Below are 21,977 nucleotides of genomic sequence, written 5' to 3' on the forward strand. Positions count from 1 at the left end.
CTTTATACAACAACAAAAACAAGAGTGAGGTCCACTTTATATAAACAACAAAAACAAGAGTGAGGTCCACTTTATACAACAAAAACAAGAGTGAGGTCCACTTTATACAACAACAAAAACAACACTGAGGTCCACTTTATACAACAACAAAAACAACACTGAGGTCCACTTTATACAACAACAAAAACAACACTGAGGTCCACTTTATACAACAACAAAAACAAGAGTGAGGTCCACTTTATACAACAACAAAAACAACACTGAGGTCCACTTTATACAACAACAAAAACAACACTGAGGTCCACTTTATACAACAACAAAAACAACACTGAGGTCCACTTTATACAACAACAAAAAACACTGAGGTCCACTTTATACAACAACAAAAACAACACTGAGGTCCACTTTATACAACAAAAACAAGAGTGAGGTCCACTTTATACAACAACAAAAACAAGAGTGAGGTCCACTTTATACAACAACAAAAACAACACTGAGGTCCACTTTATACAACAACAAAAACAACACTGAGGTCCACTTTATACAACAACAAAAACAAGAGTGAGGTCCACTTTATACAACAACAAAAACAACACTGAGGTCCACTTTATACAACAACAAAAACAAGAGTGAGGTCCACTTTATACAACAACAAAAACAACACTGAGGTCCACTTTATACAACAACAAAAACAACACTGAGGTCCACTTTATACAACAACAAAAACAAGAGTGAGGTCCACTTTATACAACAACAAAAACAAGAGTGAGGTCCACTTTATACAACAACAAAAACAACACTGAGGTCCACTTTATACAACAACAAAAACAAGAGTGAGGTCCACTTTATACAACAACAAAAACAACACTGAGGTCCACTTTATACAACAACAAAAACAACACTGAGGTCCACTTTATACAACAACAAAAACAAGAGTGAGGTCCACTTTATATAAACAACAAAAACAACACTGAGGTCCACTTTATACAACAAAAACAACAGTGAGGTCCACTTTATACAACAACAAAAACAAGAGTGAGGTCCACTTTATATAAACAACAAAAACAAGAGTGAGGTCCACTTTATACAACAAAAACAAGAGTGAGGTCCACTTTATACAACAACAAAAACAACACTGAGGTCCACTTTATACAACAACAAAAACAACACTGAGGTCCACTTTATACAACAACAAAAACAACACTGAGGTCCACTTTATACAACAACAAAAACAAGAGTGAGGTCCACTTTATACAACAACAAAAACAACACTGAGGTCCACTTTATACAACAACAAAAACAACACTGAGGTCCACTTTATACAACAACAAAAACAACACTGAGGTCCACTTTATACAACAACAAAAACAACACTGAGGTCCACTTTATACAACAACAAAAACAAGAGTGAGGTCCACTTTATATAAACAACAAAAACAACACTGACGTCCACTTTATACAACAAAAACAACAGTGAGGTCCACTTTATACAACAACAAAAACAAGAGTGAGGTCCACTTTATATAAACAACAAAAACAAGAGTGAGGTCCACTTTATACAACAACAAAAACAACACTGAGGTCCACTTTATACAACAACAAAAACAACACTGAGGTCCACTTTATACAACAACAAAAACAAGAGTGAGGTCCACTTTATATAAACAACAAAAACAACACTGAGGTCCACTTTATACAACAAAAACAACAGTGAGGTCCACTTTATACAACAACAAAAACAAGAGTGAGGTCCACTTTATATAAACAACAAAAACAAGAGTGAGGTCCACTTTATACAACAACAAAAACAACACTGAGGTCCACTTTATACAACAACAAAAACAAGAGTGAGGTCCACTTTATATAAACAACAAAAACAACACTGAGGTCCACTTTATACAACAAAAACAACAGTGAGGTCCACTTTATACAACAACAAAAACAAGAGTGAGGTCCACTTTATATAAACAACAAAAACAAGAGTGAGGTCCACTTTATACAACAAAAACAAGAGTGAGGTCCACTTTATACAACAACAAAAACAACACTGAGGTCCACTTTATACAACAAAAACAAGAGTGAGGTCCACTTTATACAACAACAAAAACAACACTGAGGTCCACTTTATACAACAACAAAAACAAGAGTGAGGTCCACTTTATACAACAACAAAAACAACACTGAGGTCCACTTTATACAACAACAAAAACAACACTGAGGTCCACTTTATACAACAACAAAAACAAGAGTGAGGTCCACTTTATACAACAACAAAAACAAGAGTGAGGTCCACTTTATACAACAACAAAAACAACACTGAGGTCCACTTTATACAACAACAAAAACAAGAGTGAGGTCCACTTTATACAACAACAAAAACAACACTGAGGTCCACTTTATACAACAACAAAAACAACACTGAGGTCCACTTTATACAACAACAAAAACAACACTGAGGTCCACTTTATACAACAACAAAAACAACACTGAGGTCCACTTTATACAACAACAAAAACAAGAGTGAGGTCCACTTTATATAAACAACAAAAACAACACTGACGTCCACTTTATACAACAAAAACAACAGTGAGGTCCACTTTATACAACAACAAAAACAAGAGTGAGGTCCACTTTATATAAACAACAAAAACAAGAGTGAGGTCCACTTTATACAACAACAAAAACAACACTGAGGTCCACTTTATACAACAACAAAAACAACACTGAGGTCCACTTTATACAACAACAAAAACAAGAGTGAGGTCCACTTTATATAAACAACAAAAACAACACTGAGGTCCACTTTATACAACAAAAACAACAGTGAGGTCCACTTTATACAACAACAAAAACAAGAGTGAGGTCCACTTTATATAAACAACAAAAACAAGAGTGAGGTCCACTTTATACAACAACAAAAACAACACTGAGGTCCACTTTATACAACAACAAAAACAAGAGTGAGGTCCACTTTATATAAACAACAAAAACAACACTGAGGTCCACTTTATACAACAAAAACAACAGTGAGGTCCACTTTATACAACAACAAAAACAAGAGTGAGGTCCACTTTATATAAACAACAAAAACAAGAGTGAGGTCCACTTTATACAACAAAAACAAGAGTGAGGTCCACTTTATACAACAACAAAAACAACACTGAGGTCCACTTTATACAACAAAAACAAGAGTGAGGTCCACTTTATACAACAACAAAAACAACACTGAGGTCCACTTTATACAACAACAAAAACAAGAGTGAGGTCCACTTTATACAACAACAAAAACAACACTGAGGTCCACTTTATACAACAACAAAAACAACACTGAGGTCCACTTTATACAACAACAAAAACAAGAGTGAGGTCCACTTTATACAACAACAAAAACAAGAGTGAGGTCCACTTTATACAACAACAAAAACAACACTGAGGTCCACTTTATACAACAACAAAAACAAGAGTGAGGTCCACTTTATACAACAACAAAAACAACACTGAGGTCCACTTTATACAACAACAAAAACAACACTGAGGTCCACTTTATACAACAACAAAAACAAGAGTGAGGTCCACTTTATACAACAACAAAAACAAGAGTGAGGTCCACTTTATATAAACAACAAAAACAACACTGAGGTCCACTTTATACAACAAAAACAACAGTGAGGTCCACTTTATACAACAACAAAAACAAGAGTGAGGTCCACTTTATATAAACAACAAAAACAAGAGTGAGGTCCACTTTATACAACAAAAACAAGAGTGAGGTCCACTTTATACAACAACAAAAACAACACTGAGGTCCACTTTATACAACAACAAAAACAAGAGTGAGGTCCACTTTATACAACAACAAAAACAACACTGAGGTCCACTTTATACAACAACAAAAACAACACTGAGGTCCACTTTATACAACAACAAAAACAAGAGTGAGGTCCACTTTATACAACAACAAAAACAAGAGTGAGGTCCACTTTATACAACAACAAAAACAACACTGAGGTCCACTTTATACAACAACAAAAACAAGAGTGAGGTCCACTTTATACAACAACAAAAACAACACTGAGGTCCACTTTATACAACAACAAAAACAACACTGAGGTCCACTTTATACAACAACAAAAACAACACTGAGGTCCACTTTATACAACAACAAAAACAACACTGAGGTCCACTTTATACAACAACAAAAACAAGAGTGAGGTCCACTTTATATAAACAACAAAAACAACACTGACGTCCACTTTATACAACAAAAACAACAGTGAGGTCCACTTTATACAACAACAAAAACAAGAGTGAGGTCCACTTTATATAAACAACAAAAACAAGAGTGAGGTCCACTTTATACAACAACAAAAACAACACTGAGGTCCACTTTATACAACAACAAAAACAACACTGAGGTCCACTTTATACAACAACAAAAACAAGAGTGAGGTCCACTTTATATAAACAACAAAAACAACACTGAGGTCCACTTTATACAACAAAAACAACAGTGAGGTCCACTTTATACAACAACAAAAACAAGAGTGAGGTCCACTTTATATAAACAACAAAAACAAGAGTGAGGTCCACTTTATACAACAACAAAAACAACACTGAGGTCCACTTTATACAACAACAAAAACAAGAGTGAGGTCCACTTTATATAAACAACAAAAACAACACTGAGGTCCACTTTATACAACAAAAACAACAGTGAGGTCCACTTTATACAACAACAAAAACAAGAGTGAGGTCCACTTTATATAAACAACAAAAACAAGAGTGAGGTCCACTTTATACAACAAAAACAAGAGTGAGGTCCACTTTATACAACAACAAAAACAACACTGAGGTCCACTTTATACAACAAAAACAAGAGTGAGGTCCACTTTATACAACAACAAAAACAACACTGAGGTCCACTTTATACAACAACAAAAACAAGAGTGAGGTCCACTTTATACAACAACAAAAACAACACTGAGGTCCACTTTATACAACAACAAAAACAACACTGAGGTCCACTTTATACAACAACAAAAACAAGAGTGAGGTCCACTTTATACAACAACAAAAACAAGAGTGAGGTCCACTTTATACAACAACAAAAACAACACTGAGGTCCACTTTATACAACAACAAAAACAAGAGTGAGGTCCACTTTATACAACAACAAAAACAACACTGAGGTCCACTTTATACAACAACAAAAACAACACTGAGGTCCACTTTATACAACAACAAAAACAAGAGTGAGGTCCACTTTATACAACAACAAAAACAAGAGTGAGGTCCACTTTATACAACAACAAAAAACACATTGTTGCAAACAAAGAGAAGCAAAGTACAAAACATTGATGTCTCAGCACTAGTATCGGCCCGATCCAAACAATTGATTGTTTCAAGCCGCCTGCCCCTCATGGAAAGTAGTGAACAAAAGACTAAGCAGCAGTAAATATTGCTTTAGTCAGGTTTTTACATTTCTGTTTGAGACACAGCCTCTGAATGATTAGTTTTAAGTGGATCAGACCAAGTAGTTTTCAGTGTGAAAGTGTCAGGAGTAAAACTAGTGAGAGAGACACCAAGTCATTTTTAGGACAAGCATGGCTTCCACTTTTTCAACCCACTTTTCTCCTTGTCCATTTCATGCTTTCTTTATTCCATGTTATCCTTTAAGTCTTCATAGAGACTAAGATGTTTTCAGTCATTCGTGCAAATACTTGTGTTCATGTTTTTCTATGTTGCTGTAATTTTGTGCTTTAGAAATCACTTTAGAGTCAAATGAGAAAGAGAGAAAGTTCCTGCACTCCTCATTCCCTCGTTGCCCCTCAAATCCTCAAGAATTCTTGTATGGCAACCAAAAGTCACTGTAAGAAATAAATATCATATTGCACTAATGTTGTTGTCCCCTCAGTTCTTTGGAATTGTAGCTTGTTTTGTTTCCACCGCTTCTGACAGCTGCTAGCTTTAGCTGACTAGCAGCAGTAGTGATGTCCGGATACACACTGAAATATCGATGCCGCCGATAGTAGATATTCTAGCTCTACTATCCATTCTCAGATCAAAATATCATTACTCTGGATACTATTCAGCTACTGTTTATAATGTATATAACCATCAGAAACACAGTACTAAATAACTAAATAATTGAGTTCCTGTCTAAATCAGTGTATGTTAATGTGGAGGGGGCGTGGTCCACGTGTCGCCTGTGGGCAAAGCATGTGCAGAAGCCGGCTACGAAGCAGCTGCAGGTGAGTGGATAACCCAGCTGGAACAGGTTGTCTAATCACCTGTCTCTTTATTTCAAACAGCGTGAGGAGCCCAGAGAGACGGAGGGGGAAAGAGAGAGAGAGACTCAACAGAGTATAAAAAAAAGTCTTTTAACGTCTGCTAACCCAGCCTGATTCTTCCAAGTCACAGAGTCTCCCGCAACCAGACGGGGTTCAGTTAACATTAGAGGCTCCAAGAGAGCCGCCAAAAACAAACTCAATTATTTGAGAAATTTGACTTTAAAGTTCGGCTGAAAAGTGGTGTTTTATTCAAGGATTTTATTGCAAATTTTCTAAAAATGAGAATCAATTTTGAATCGCACAACGTGAGATTCAAAAATCAATCAATCAATCAATGTTTATTTATATGGCCCCAAATCACAAATGTCTCAAAGGACTGCACAAATCATTACGACTACAACATCCTGGGAAGAACCCACAAAAGGGCAAGGAAAACTCACACCCAGTGGGCAGGGAGAATTCACATCCAGTGGGACGCCAGTGACAATGCTGACTATGAGAAACCTTGGAAAGGACCTCAGATGTGGGATGACAGAGTCTGGTGTGGATGAACTTGACTGGCCTGCACGGAGTCCTGACCTGAACCCGATAGAACACATTTGGGATGAATTAGAACAGAGACTGAGAGCCAGGCCTTCTCCACCAACATCAGCGTGTGACCTCACCGATGCGCTTTTGGAAGAATGGTGGACAATTCCTATGAACACACCCCGCAACCTTGTGGACAGCCTTCCCAGAAGGGTTGAAGCTGTAATAGCTGCATAAGGTGGACCCACACATATTGAAACATACGCGTTAGGAATGGGACAACACTTGAAGTTCATCAGACAGGTGGCCAAATACTTTTGGCAATATAGTGTGAAATGATGTGGCGAGAACTGGGGTGAGTGGGGGGGGGGTGTCAAAGCCAGCAGGTGAACATGTCCTCCTCAACACGACTCCAAATGTTGTAAGTAAGATTTAAAGACGTAAGAAAATAGAAAAGGTGTTACCTGTCCACTCTGTGCCGCCTTTGAAGTTAGTCCTGATGTCTCTTCTGTCTTTATTTACGCCTCTTTTTTCTTTAATTCACAAGACCCGACTTTCGGATAAAGTTTGTTTTTTTATTCAACTCGACGCTTTAAATGAAAGACGTATGATAAGTTAAATAGATGATTACCACACTGCCTGCATTGTATGCATGTGGAGATAACTTTGTTATTTATATAAGTTATATATATAAAACTTTTTTATTTATATAAGTCATATATATAACTTTGTTATTTATATAAGTCATACATATAACTTTGTTATTTATATAATTTATAACTTTGTTAAATATCTAAGTTTTGTGTGATATTTATAACAAAAAACGGTGTAGAAAACAGATTATACTTTGTGAAATATGACTGAAGTGTTGCAACAGCGCCTGTTGCTGGCGAGAAGTGGGAAGTGCACTTACCTGTGTGACGTTCTCAGAACTGTGAGGCCTCCAAACTGGTGAGACACCTTTTTGTATTGTCCGGGATTGATTACTAATAAGTGAATATTGACTGTTTATATTTTGATTAGTACTTAATAGCGTACACATAAAAAGGTTGGCTAATTGGTATTGATCAAAACTGTATCCTAGAGTGGTATTTTAAAGACAATAACAGACTTTTACTGTGTAAACTAATTAGTGATTGTTGATGTGTTATTTAGAGAATCCCGCGACCCAAGTGGACTCACAGTCTCACAATTTGCAGGTAATATTATATTTCATACCACTGTGATTGTTTGTTGTTCATATTTGTCCTCACCTATTGTTAAGATGCTAATGCTAATGCTAGCTTGGCTAGGCCACAGCCTGCTTTATCAAATTCCAATCCGGCTTCAGAACTAAGCACTCCACTGACACATGCCTTCTCTATCTGACCGACCACATCAAACATGAGGTGGACGCGGGCAAATACTGCGGCATGGTCATGCTGGACATTATAAATACTGCTGGACATGCTGGACATTATAAATACTGCTGGACATGCTGGACATTATAAATACTGCTGGACATGCTGGACATTATAAATACTGCTGGTCATGCTGGACATTATAAATACTGCTGGACATGCTGGACATTATAAATACTGCTGGTCATGCTGGACATTATAAATACTGCTGGACATGCTGGACATTATAAATACTGCTGGACATGCTGGACATTATAAATACTGCTGGTCATGCTGGACATTATAAATACTGCTGGACATGCTGGACATTATAAATACTGCTGGTCATGCTGGACATTATAAATACTGCTGGACATGCTGGACATTATAAATACTGCTGGACATGTTGGACATTATAAATACTGCTGGTCATGCTGGACATTATAAATACTGCTGGTCATGCTGGACATTATAAATACTGCTGGACATGTTGGACATTATAAATACTGCTGGTCATGCTGGACATTATAAATACTGCTGGTCATGCTGGACATTATAAATACTGCTGGACATGCTGGACATTATAAATACTGCTGGTCATGCTGGACATTATAAATACTGCTGGACATGCTGGACATTATAAATACTGCTGGTCATGCTGGACATTATAAATACTGCTGGACATGCTGGACATTATAAATACTGCTGGTCATGCTGGACATTATACATACTGCTGGACATGCTGGACATTATAAATACTGCTGGTCATGCTGGACATTATAAATACTGCTGGTCATGCTGGACATTATAAATACTGCTGGACATGCTGGACATTATAAATACTGCTGGACATGCTGGACATTATAAATACTGCTGGTCATGCTGGACATTATAAATACTGCTGGACATGCTGGACATTATAAATACTGCTGGACATGCTGGACATTATAAATACTGCTGGACATGCTGGACATTATAAATACTGCTGGACATGCTGGACATTATAAATACTGCTGGACATGCTGGACATTATAAATACTGCTGGACATGCTGGACATTATAAATACTGCTGGACATGCTGGACATTATAAATACTGCTGGACATGCTGGACATTATAAATACTGCTGGACATGCTGGACATTATAAATACTGCTGGACATGCTGGACATTATAAATACTGCTGGACATGCTGGACATTATAAATACTGCTGGTCATGCTGGACATTATAAATACTGCTGGACATGCTGGACATTCAGAAGGCCTTTGACACCGTTAACCATGCTATACTGTTGGATAAGCTCCGAGCAATCGGATTCGACGAAACCTCATCAAGCTGGATGCAATCTTACTTGGAGGGGAGGAAACAGGTGGTAGAGGTGTCCCCTCCCCTCTCAGTAAGCTGTGGAGTCCCTCAGGAGAGTATACTGGGACCTTTACTGTTCCTAATATACGTGAATGACATGCCATCAGCATGACACTGTGAATTGTTCCTGTTTGTGGATGACTCGGCCCTGCTGGTATCCGGCAAGGACAAGTCACAGGTGGAACAAATCCTCAGTGCTGAACTCCTCAATATTTGCACCTGGCTCGCTGACAACAAGCTATCCATACACTTAGGTCAAACGGAACCCATCCTATTTGGGTCCCACATCAACCTTCTTAAAGTCTGTGACTTGACTATAAAAGTGGGTGACATTGTTATCACCAGGAAGGATGAGATCACCGACCTAGCTTCCATTCTAGAGGCTAATCTTTCCTGTGATAAAATGGCAACCAAGGTCATCAAAAAGGTCAACCAAAGAACGAGATTCCTCTACAGAATCTCCTCTCTGGTCAACAAAAGCACCTTGAGGATTCTAGCGGGAACTGCGTGGCGCAGTGGGAGAGTGGCCGTGCGCAACCCGAGGGTCACTGGTTCAAATCCCACCTAGAACCAACCTCGTCACGTCCGTTGTGTCCTGAGCAAGAAACTTCACCCTTGCTCCTGATGGGTGCTGGTTGGCGCCTTGCATGGCAGCTCCCTCCATCAGTGTGTGAATGGGTGTGTGAATGGGTAAATGTGGAAGTAGTGTCAAAGCGCTTTGAGTACCTTGAAGGTAGAAAAGCGCTATACAAGAACAACCCATTTATTTATTTAACTCTCATTCAACCCTTCTTCGATTACACTTGCACCTCCTGGTACCCCAGCACCTCCAAAACCCTCAAAACTAGACTCCAAACATCCCAGAATAAGCTAGCTACTTTTAGACCTCCACCCCAGATCACACCTCACTCCAACCCACTTCTCCAAAGCGGGCTGGCTCAGGGTGGAGGACAGAGTCAAACAACTTGCACTGAGCCTAGTCTATAAAATCCGCTACACCTCCTTGATACCGAAGTACATGTCAAACTACTTCCTTAATGTAAATGAGCGCCATAACCACAACACCAGGGGGAGCTCCACAAACCACATTAAACCCAGATTTCGATCTAACAAAGGTCTTAAGTCATTCTCTTTCTATGCCACATCAATGTGGAATGCACTCCCAACAGGTGTAAAAGTAAGTGCATCTCTATCCTCCTTCAAAAGCGCTCTAAAACAACACCTCCAGGCAACTTCAACACTTTACTAATACCCTCCTCCATTCACATCCCATCCCCCCGGATTGTAAACAACTCAAATGTACTTCTAAAGTATATACTTGTTCTTATGCTATGTGAACTCACTATGTTCTCTGCTGGCTGTACATATCCTACTAAATAAGACCTACACTGTTTCAATGTCCACATTTCTCTGTTGATGCAATTGTTGATGACTGAAGTTCTGATATCAACCAAAGCTCCTCATCCCACCCCCCGGATTGTAAATAATGTCAATAATTCAATGTATATACTATGATGATTAACTTGTGTGATGACTGTATTATGCTGATAGTATATATTTGTACCATGAATTGATGAAGGTGGACCCCGACTTAAACAAGTTGAAAAACTTATTGGGGTGTTACCATTTAGTGGTCAATTGTACGGAATATGTACTGAACTGTGCAATCTACTAATAAAAGTATCAATCAACCAATCAATCAATCAACCGCGTGGATTGAAGCAGCCATTTTGGATGCAAGGTGTGTTTAGGGACATCCTGTAAAATGTAGTTTCTGTAAATTGACTGTATATTTTGCATATAAAAAAAGGATTATTGTTCATTTGAGCACACCATTGTCAGTACATGTGAGACCAATGAAGAAATGAATATGATAATTAGTATGAAGATTTGGTTTAAACTCTGTACCATCACACCCAAATGTAACACGTTGTTTGTACAATGAAACTGTGGTTTATTATGTCAAACATCACAACTGTGACGCCTCCAAAGTGAGAATCCCGCGACCCAAGTGGACTCACAGTCTCACAATTTGCACTGTTTTGCAGGACACTGTTATTAAAGAAAATCATAATCCAGCTGGTGTTAATGATATGTTGAAGCCACAGCAGTGTGGAGCTGCATTTTGCCACATAAACATGTAACTTTGTTATTTATATAAGTTATATATATATTTAACAAACAAAACACATTAATAGGTGAGACAGTCCGGGGAAAGCTCTCCATCTGGTGCGGCTAAGGATACACTTGAAGGACACCGTCGAGTACAGCTAAGGATACACTTGAAGGACACCGTCAAGTACAGCTAAGGATACACTTGAAGGACACCGTCGAGTACAGCTAAGGATACACTTGAAGGACACCGTCAAGTACAGCTAAGGATACACTTGAAGGACACCGTCAAGTACAGCTAAGGATACACTTGAAGGACACCGTCGAGTACAGCTAAGGATACACTTGAAGGACACCGTCAAGTACGGCTAAGGATACACTTGAAGGACACCGTCAAGTACAGCTAAGGATACACTTGAAGGACACCGTCAAGTACGGCTAAGGATACACTTGAAGGACACCGTCAAGTACAGCTAAGGATACACTTGAAGGACACCGTCAAGTACAGCTAAGGATACACTTGAAGGACACCGTCAAGTACAGCTAAGGATACACTTGAAGGACACCGTCAAGTACAGCTAAGGATACACTTGAAGGACACCGTCGAGTACAGCTAAGGATACACTTGAAGGACACCGTCAAGTGCGGCTAAGGATACACTTGAAGGACACCGTCAAGTGCGGCTAAGGATACACTTGAAGGACACCGTCAAGTGCGGCTAAGGATACACTTGAAGGACACCGTCAAGTACAGCTAAGGATACACTTGAAGGACACCGTCGAGTACAGCTAAGGATACACTTGAAGGACACCGCCAAGTGCGGCTAAGGATACACTTGAAGGACACCATCAAGTACAGCTAAGGATACACTTGAAGGACACCGTCAAGTACAGCTAAGGATACACTTGAAGGACACCGTCAAGTGCGGCTAAGGATACACTTGAAGGACACCGTCAAGTACAGCTAAGGATACACTTGAAGGACACCGTCAAGTACAGCTAAGGATACACTTGAAGGACACCGTCAAGTGCGGCTAAGGATACACTTGAAGGACACCGTCAAGTACAGCTAAGGATACACTTGAAGGACACCGTCAAGTACAGCTAAGGATACACTTGAAGGACACCGCCAAGTGCGGCTAAGGATACACTTGAAGGACACCGTCAAGTGCGGCTAAGGATACACTTGAAGGACACCGTCAAGTACAGCTAAGGATACACTTGAAGGACACCGCCAAGTGCGGCTAAGGATACACTTGAAGGACACCGTCAAGTGCGGCTAAGGATACACTTGAAGGACACCGTCAAGTACAGCTAAGGATACACTTGAAGGACACCGTCAAGTGCGGCTAAGGATACACTTGAAGGACACCGTCAAGTACAGCTAAGGATACACTTGAAGGACACCGTCAAGTACAGCTAAGGATACACTTGAAGGACACCGTCAAGTACAGCTAAGGATACACTTGAAGGACACCGTCGAGTACAGCTAAGGATACACTTGAAGGACACCGCCAAGTGCGGCTAAGGATACACTTGAAGGACACCGTCAAGTACAGCTAAGGATACACTTGAAGGACACCGTCGAGTACAGCTAAGGATACACTTGAAGGACACCGCCAAGTGCGGCTAAGGATACACTTGAAGGACACCGTCAAGTGCGGCTAAGGATACACTTGAAGGACACCGCCAAGTGCGGCTAAGGAATCAAGATACACTTGAAGACTTCGGTGGAATATTTCACACTGACTTGCCCACACGGTGCATTCAAGCACATCATGTAATAATGACAACTCTCACTCACTTCTTGTCCATTTAATCATGCTGAGTTTAAGGAAAATCCGTAATTAGAACCTCTCGCTGTAATCCACTAACAATTACATGTCAGTCCTCCTTTATCTCTAAATGAAATGACTCCCTTGTACTACTAATATGTGAATTTGCAAACAGCTACAACAGCAAGGTGGTCCACTCCCTGTATGATCAGTGTCAGAACATAGTCCACTCCCTGTATGATCAGTGTCAGAACATAGTCCACTCCCTGTATGATCAGTGTCAGAACATAGTCCACTCCCTGTATGATCAGTGTCAGAACATAGTCCGCTCCCTGTATGATCAGTGTCAGAACATAGTCCGCTCCCTGTATGATCAGTGTCCGAACATAGTCCTCTCCCTGTATGATCAGTGTCAGAACATAGTCCACTCCCTGTATGATCAGTGTCAGAACATAGTCCACTCCCTGTATGATCAGTGTCAGAACATAGTCCACTCCCTGTATGATCAGTGCCAGGACATAGTCCACTCCCTGTATGATCAGTGTCAGAACGTAGTCCTCTCCCTGTATGATCAGTGTCAGAACATAGTCCACTCCCTGTATGATCAGTGTCAGAACATAGTCCACTCCTTGTACGATCAGTGTCAGAACATAGTCCACTCCCTGTATGATCAGTGTCAGAACATAGTCCACTCCCTGTATGATCAGTGTCAGAACATAGTCCACTCCCTGTATGATCAGTGTCAGAACTTGGTCCGCATTGCCGGCAGTAAGTCGGACACGTTTCCAGTGAGGGTTGGACTCCGCCAAGGCTGTCCTTTGTCACCGATTCTGTTCATAACTTTTATGGACAGAATTTCTAGGCGCAGTCAAGGCGTTGAGGGGTTCTGGTTTGGTGACTGCGGGATTAGGTCTCTGCTTTTTGCAGATGATGTGGTCCTGATGGTTTCATCCGGCCAGGATCTTCAGCTCTCACTGGATCGGTTCGCAGCCGAGTGTGAAGCGACCGGAATGAGAATCAGCATCTCCAAGTCCGAGTCCATGGTTCTCGTCCGGAAAAGGGTGGAGTGCCATCTCCGGGTTGGGGAGGAGACCCTGCCCCAAGTGGAGGAGTTCAAGTACCTAGGAGTCTTGTTCACGAATGAGGGAAGAGTGGATCGCGAGATCGACAGGCGGATCGGTGCAGTGTCTTCAGTAATGCGGACGTTGTACCGATCTGTTGTGGTGAAGAAGGAGCTGAGCCGGAAGGCAAAGCTCTCAATTTACCGGTCGATCTGCGATGAGGTGGCGACTTGTCCAGGGTGTACCCCGCCTTCCGCCCGATTGTAGCTGGGATAGGCGCCAGCGACCCTAAAAGGGAATAAGCGGTAGAAAATGGATGGATGGATCTACGTTCCCATCCTCACCTATGGTCATAAGCTTTGGGTCATGACCGAAAGGACAAGATCACGGGTACAAGCGGCCCAAATGAGTTTCCTCCGCCGGGTGGCGGGTCTCTCCCTTAGAGATAGGGTCCATGAGAAGCTCTGCCATCCAGGAGGAACTCAAAGTAAAGCCGCTGCTCCTCCACATGGAGAGGAGCCAGATGAGGTGGTTCGGGCATCTGGTCAGGATGCCACCCGAACGCCTCCCTAGGAAGGTGTTTAGGGCACGTCCAACCGGTAGGAGGCCACGGGGAAGACCCAGAACACGTTGGGAAGACTATGTCTCCCAGCTGGCCTGGGAACGCCTCGAGATCCCTGGGAAGACCTAGAAGAAGTGGCTGGGAGAGGGAAGTCTGGGCTTCCCTGCTTAGGCTGCTGCCCCCGCGACCCGACCTCGGATAAGCGGAAGAAGATGGATGGATGCAAACAGCTAAAATGATACACAAAGCAATCTAAAATCTGCTACCATCGAATATAGATGGTTTGACAAAAACAGACTATCCTTGAATCTCAGTAAAACTAAAGTAATGCTATTTGGTAAGAGTAGTAAAGAGTTTGTATTATCTCCCAATTTATTAAATATCTTCCCAATTCTCAATCATAGATGAGTTAGAATTTGACAGTTTCTCCAGATGACAGTGAAGGCAGCACCAGTGGTGGCTAACCACGCCCTTTTCCTTGCTGCCTGCAGCACAGGTAAACAAAGGACCTGTTGGCTTGCAACATGTGAAACAGTATTGATTGATTGATACTTTTATTAGTAGATTGCACAGTACAGTACATATTCCGTACAATTGACCACTAAATGGTAACACCCCAATACGTTTTTCAACTTGTTTAAGTCGGGGTCCACGTTAATCAATTCATGGTACAAATATATACTATCAACATAATACAGTCATCACACAAGTTAATCATCATAGTATATACATTGAATTATTGACATTATTTACAATGAGGAGCTTTGCTTGATATCAGAACTTCAGTCATCAACAATTGCATCAACAGAGAAATGTGGACATTGAAAGAGTGTAGGTGTGACTTAGTAGGATATGTACAGCCAGCAGAGAACATAGTCAGTTACCATAGCATAAGAACAAGTATATACATTATAAATATGTACAGCCAGCAGAGAACATAGTCAGTTACCATAGCATAAGAACAAGTATATACATTATAAATATGTACAGCCAGCAGAGAACATAGTCAGTTACCATAGCATAAGAACAAGTATATACATTAGAAGTACATTTGATTATTCTACACATATCTGCTCCACCTTTCAGATAAATAAACATTGCATGACAGAAGCAGGTTTTATGCACATCCCATCCAATTTAATATATGTACAGTAAGTCATTATTTATGTTGCATTTTATGTTATAGCCCTTTTACACCCATAATTGCTCATTGTTTCTATGTTTGCAAACACTGTCACTCAAACACCAATTTTACAACATTCTCCCGATGTTAAGAAATATAGAAAAATAGGAATTTCAAACTGGTTTTAATTGGGGGCCCCATGGCAGTTATGGGGCCGCCTGTAACAGGGATTAATGTGGATCTGGATTTCATTGTTAATTATATAAATTGTCTTAAGTAGACTGTCGATTTTATAGTAAAACTTTACATTTACAAAATGTTACTGTAAAATAGTGTTTTTTTGTTTTGTTTGTTTTTTACAACATTTTTACGGAAAAAGCTGGCAGCTTTACCATGAATTGATGAAGGTGGACCCCGACTTATTGGGGTGTTACCATTTAGTGGTCAATTGTAGGGAATATGTACTGAACTGAGTTATGTGTCCAAGACTGGAGGGAGGTTTATACCTCCATAGACCCGGATCAGGCATATGAAACTTTCCCTAATATTTTCATAAAACTGTACGATAAGCACTGTCCAATTAAAAAAGATGTCATTAAAGACAGCAGCGTTAAAGACAAACCGTGGATCACAAGAGGAATACTGAAGTCTTGCAAAAAGAAAAATGATCTTTACAGAAGATATTTAAAGTACAGAACCAAAGAAACTGAACACAAATATAAAACGTACCAAAATAAGTTAACACAAATAATAAAGCACTGCAAGCGAACATATTACTGTAACCTATTAGAACAACATCAAAATAGCATCCAGGGTACGTGGAAAGTTTGAAATGGTATCATTAAAAAAAAGACATGACACATATGGAACATCCTAGCTATTTTATAGAAAATAATCTAACTATAAATGACCCTAAAGGAATAATGGATGCTTTTAACAACTTTTTTTGTAAATGTTGGACCTAATCTACCAAATGAAATTGTACAACCTGAAAACTGTGCAAAATGTAATGAACAAACCATTCAAAACAATTTAGAATCGTTTTTATTTCCCCCGTTAATGAAAGTGAAATCAAATCAATTGTAAATTCTCAGACAAACAGACTGCTGTGACTTGGACTTTTCTCTGATCAAGGAAGTTGTTGATTTTATAGCTGTTCCCTTCGCTTATATTTGCAATATTTCTTTTATAAAAGGTGTCTTCCCATAGAAAACGAAAACGGCAAAAGTCATTCCCATCTTCAAAAGTGGAGATAAGCATCAGTTCACCAACTATAGGCCTATTTCTTTACTCTCACAATGTTCAAAAGTCCTTGAAATATTATTTGTGTCAAAACTTGACCATTTTATTGATAAGCATCACTTGCTAAATGAACACTAATACGGTTTTCGATCTAACAGGTCCACTTCCATGGCAGTGATGGAACTAGTTGAGGAGGTAAGCACTGCAATTGATAAGAAGGACTTTGCTGTTGCTGTTTTTATTGACCTGAGCAAGGCCTTTGACAGCATCCATCACACATGCCTTTTAAACAAGATGCAGAGACAGCCTCCATCACACATGACTTTTAAACAAGATGCAGAGACAGCATCCATCACACATGACTTTTAAACAAGATGCAGAGACAGCATCCATCACACATGACTTTTAAACAAGATGCGGAGACAGCATCCATCACACATGACTTTTAAACAAGATGCGGAGACAGCATCCATCACACATGCCTTTTAAACAAGATGCAGAGACAGCATCCATCACACATGACTTTTAAACAAGATGCAGAGACAGCATCCATCACACATGACTTTTAAACAAGATGCAGAGACAGCATCCATCACACATGACTTTTAAACAAGATGCAGAGACAGCATCCATCACACATGCCTTTTAAACAAGATGCAGAGACAGCATCCATCACACATGACTTTTAAACAAGATGCAGAGACAGCATCCATCACACATGACTTTTAAACAAGATGCAGAGACAGCATCCATCACACATGACTTTTAAACAAGATGCAGAGACAGCATCCATCACACATGCCTTTTAAACAAGATGCAGAGACAGCATCCATCACACATGACTTTTAAACAAGATGCAGAGACAGCATCCATCACACATGACTTTTAAACAAGATGCAGAGACAGCATCCATCACACATGACTTTTAAACAAGATGCAGAGACAGCATCCATCACACATGCCTTTTAAACAAGATGCAGAGACAGCATCCATCACACATGACTTTTAAACAAGATGCAGAGACAGCATCCATCACACATGACTTTTAAACAAGATGCAGAGACAGCATCCATCACACATGACTTTTAAACAAGATGCAGAGACAGCATCCATCACACATGACTTTTAAACAAGATGCAGAGACAGCATCCATCACACATGACTTTTAAACAAGATGCAGACAGCATCCATCACACATGACTTTTAAACAAGATGCAGACAGCATCCAGCACACATGACTTTTAAACAAGATGCAGAGACAGCATCCATCACACATGACTTTTAAACAAGATGCAGAGACAGCATCCATCACACATGACTTTTAAACAAGATGCAGAGACAGCATCCATCACACATGACTTTTAAACAAGATGCAGAGACAGCATCCATCACACATGACTTTTAAACAAAATGCAGAGACAGCATCCATCACACATGACTTTTAAACAAGATGCAGAGACAGCATCCATCACACATGACTTTTAAACAAAATGCAGAGACAGCATCCATCACACATGACTTTTAAACAAGATGCAGAAACAGCATCCATCACATATGACTTTTAAACAAGATGCAGAGACAGCATCCATCACACATGACTTTTAAACAAGATGCATAGACAGCATCCATCACACATGACTTTTAAACAAGATGCAGAGACAGCATCCATCACACATGACTTTTAAACAAGATGCAGAGACAGCATCCATCACACATGACTTTTAAACAAGATGCAGAGACAGCATCCATCACACATGACTTTTAAACAAGATGCAGAGACAGCATCCATCACACATGGCTTTTAAACAAGATGCAGAGACAGCATCCATCACACATGACTTTTAAACAAGATGCGGAGACAGCATCCATCACACATGACTTTTAAACAAGATGCAGAGACAGCATCCATCACACATGACTTTTAAACAAGATGCAGAGACAGCATCCATCACACATGACTTTTAAACAAGATGCAGAAACAGCATCCATCACACATGACTTTTAAACAAGATGCAGAGACAGCATCCATCACACATGACTTTTAAACAAGATGCAGACAGCATCCATCACACATGACTTTTAAACAAGATGCAGAGACAGCATCCATCACACATGACTTTTAAACAAGATGCAGAGACAGCATCCATCACACATGACTTTTAAACAAGATGCAGAGACAGCATCCATCACACATGACTTTTAAACAAGATGCAGAGACAGCATCCATCACACATGACTTTTAAACAAGATGCAGACAGCATCCATCACACATGACTTTTAAACAAGATGCAGAGACAGCATCCATCACACATGACTTTTAAACAAGATGCAGAGACAGCATCCATCACACATGACTTTTAAACAAGATGCAGAGACAGCATCCATCACACATGACTTTTAAACAAGATGCAGAGACAGCATCCATCACACATGACTTTTAAAGAAGATGCAGAGACAGCATCCATCACACATGACTTTTAAACAAGATGCAGAGACAGCATCCATCACACATGACTTTTAAACAAGATGCAGAGACAGCATCCATCACACATGACTTTTAAACAAAATGCAGAGACAGCATCCATCACACATGACTTTTAAACAAGATGCAGAGACAGCATCCATCACACATGACTTTTAAACAAAATGCAGAGACAGCATCCATCACACATGACTTTTAAACAAGATGCAGAAACAGCATCCATCACATATGACTTTTAAACAAGATGCAGAGACAGCATCCATCACACATGACTTTTAAACAAGATGCATAGACAGCATCCATCACACATGACTTTTAAACAAGATGCAGAGACAGCATCCATCACACATGACTTTTAAACAAGATGCAGAGACAGCATCCATCACACATGACTTTTAAACAAGATGCAGAGACAGCATCCATCACACATGACTTTTAAACAAGATGCAGAGACAGCATCCATCACACATGGCTTTTAAACAAGATGCAGAGACAGCATCCATCACACATGACTTTTAAACAAGATGCAGACAGCATCCATCACACATGACTTTTAAACAAGATGCAGAGACAGCATCCATCACACATGACTTTTAAACAAGATGCAGACAGCATCCATCACACATGACTTTTAAACAAGATGCAGAGACAGCATCCATCACACATGACTTTTAAACAAGATGCAGAGACAGCATCCATCACACATGACTTTTAAACAAGATGCAGAGACAGCATCCATCACACATGACTTTTAAACAAGATGCAGAAACAGCATCCATCACATATGACTTTTAAACAAGATGCAGAGACAGCATCCATCACACATGACTTTTAAACAAGATGCATAGACAGCATCCATCACACATGACTTTTAAACAAGATGCAGAGACAGCATCCATCACACATGACTTTTAAACAAGATGCAGAGACAGCATCCATCACACATGACTTTTAAACAAGATGCAGACAGCATCCATCACACATGACTTTTAAACAAGATGCAGAGACAGCATCCATCACACATGACTTTTAAACAAGATGCAGAGACAGCATCCATCACACATGACTTTTAAACAAGATGCAGAAGACAGCATCCATCACATATGACTTTTAAACAAGATGCAGAGACAGCATCCATCACACATGACTTTTAAACAAGATGCAGAGACAGCATCCATCACACATGACTTTTAAACAAGATGCAGAGACAGCATCCATCACACATGACTTTTAAACAAGATGCATAGACAGCATCCATCACACATGACTTTTAAACAAGATGCAGAGACAGCATCCATCACACATGACTTTTAAACAAGATGCAGAGACAGCATCCATCACACATGACTTTTAAACAAGATGCAGAGACAGCATCCATCACACATGACTTTTAAACAAAATGCAGAGACAGCATCCATCACACATGACTTTTAAACAAGATGCAGAAGACAGCATCCATCACATATGACTTTTAAACAAGATGCAGAGACAGCATCCATCACACATGACTTTTAAACAAGATGCATAGACAGCATCCATCACACATGACTTTTAAAAAAGATGCAGAGACAGCATCCATCACACATGACTTTTAAACAAGATGCAGAGACAGCATCCATCACACATGACTTTTAAACAAGATGCAGAGACAGCATCCATCACACATGACTTTTAAACAAGATGCAGAGACAGCATCCATCACACATGACTTTTAAACAAGATGCAGAGACAGCATCCATCACACATGGCTTTTAAACAAGATGCAGAGACAGCATCCATCACACATGACTTTTAAACAAGATGCAGACAGCATCCATCACACATGACTTTTAAACAAGATGCAGAGACAGCATCCATCACACATGACTTTTAAACAAGATGCAGACAGCATCCATCACACATGACTTTTAAACAAGATGCAGAGACAGCATCCATCACACATGACTTTTAAACAAGATGCAGAGACAGCATCCATCACACATGACTTTTAAACAAGATGCAGAGACAGCATCCATCACACATGACTTTTAAACAAGATGCGGAGACAGCATCCATCACA

General features: G+C 39.9%; 1 protein-coding gene across 1 annotated transcript in view; it reads left to right on the forward strand.

The window, feature by feature from the left end:
* Nucleotides 1-7,739: 7,739 nt before the first annotated feature.
* Nucleotides 7,740-21,977, forward strand: part of tmco3 (transmembrane and coiled-coil domains 3) — a 140,155-nt gene continuing 125,917 nt past the window's right edge. Inside the window, exons 1-3 of the mRNA XM_061887471.1 lie at nt 7,740-7,769; nt 7,974-8,017; nt 17,595-17,631. The gene's annotated coding sequence lies outside the window, so the exon portion shown is untranslated. The remainder of the gene's footprint in view (nt 7,770-7,973; nt 8,018-17,594; nt 17,632-21,977) is intronic.

The sequence above is a fragment of the Nerophis ophidion genome, linkage group LG25 (genome assembly GCF_033978795.1).
Source record: "Nerophis ophidion isolate RoL-2023_Sa linkage group LG25, RoL_Noph_v1.0, whole genome shotgun sequence".
Taxonomy (NCBI): Eukaryota; Metazoa; Chordata; class Actinopteri; order Syngnathiformes; family Syngnathidae; genus Nerophis; species Nerophis ophidion.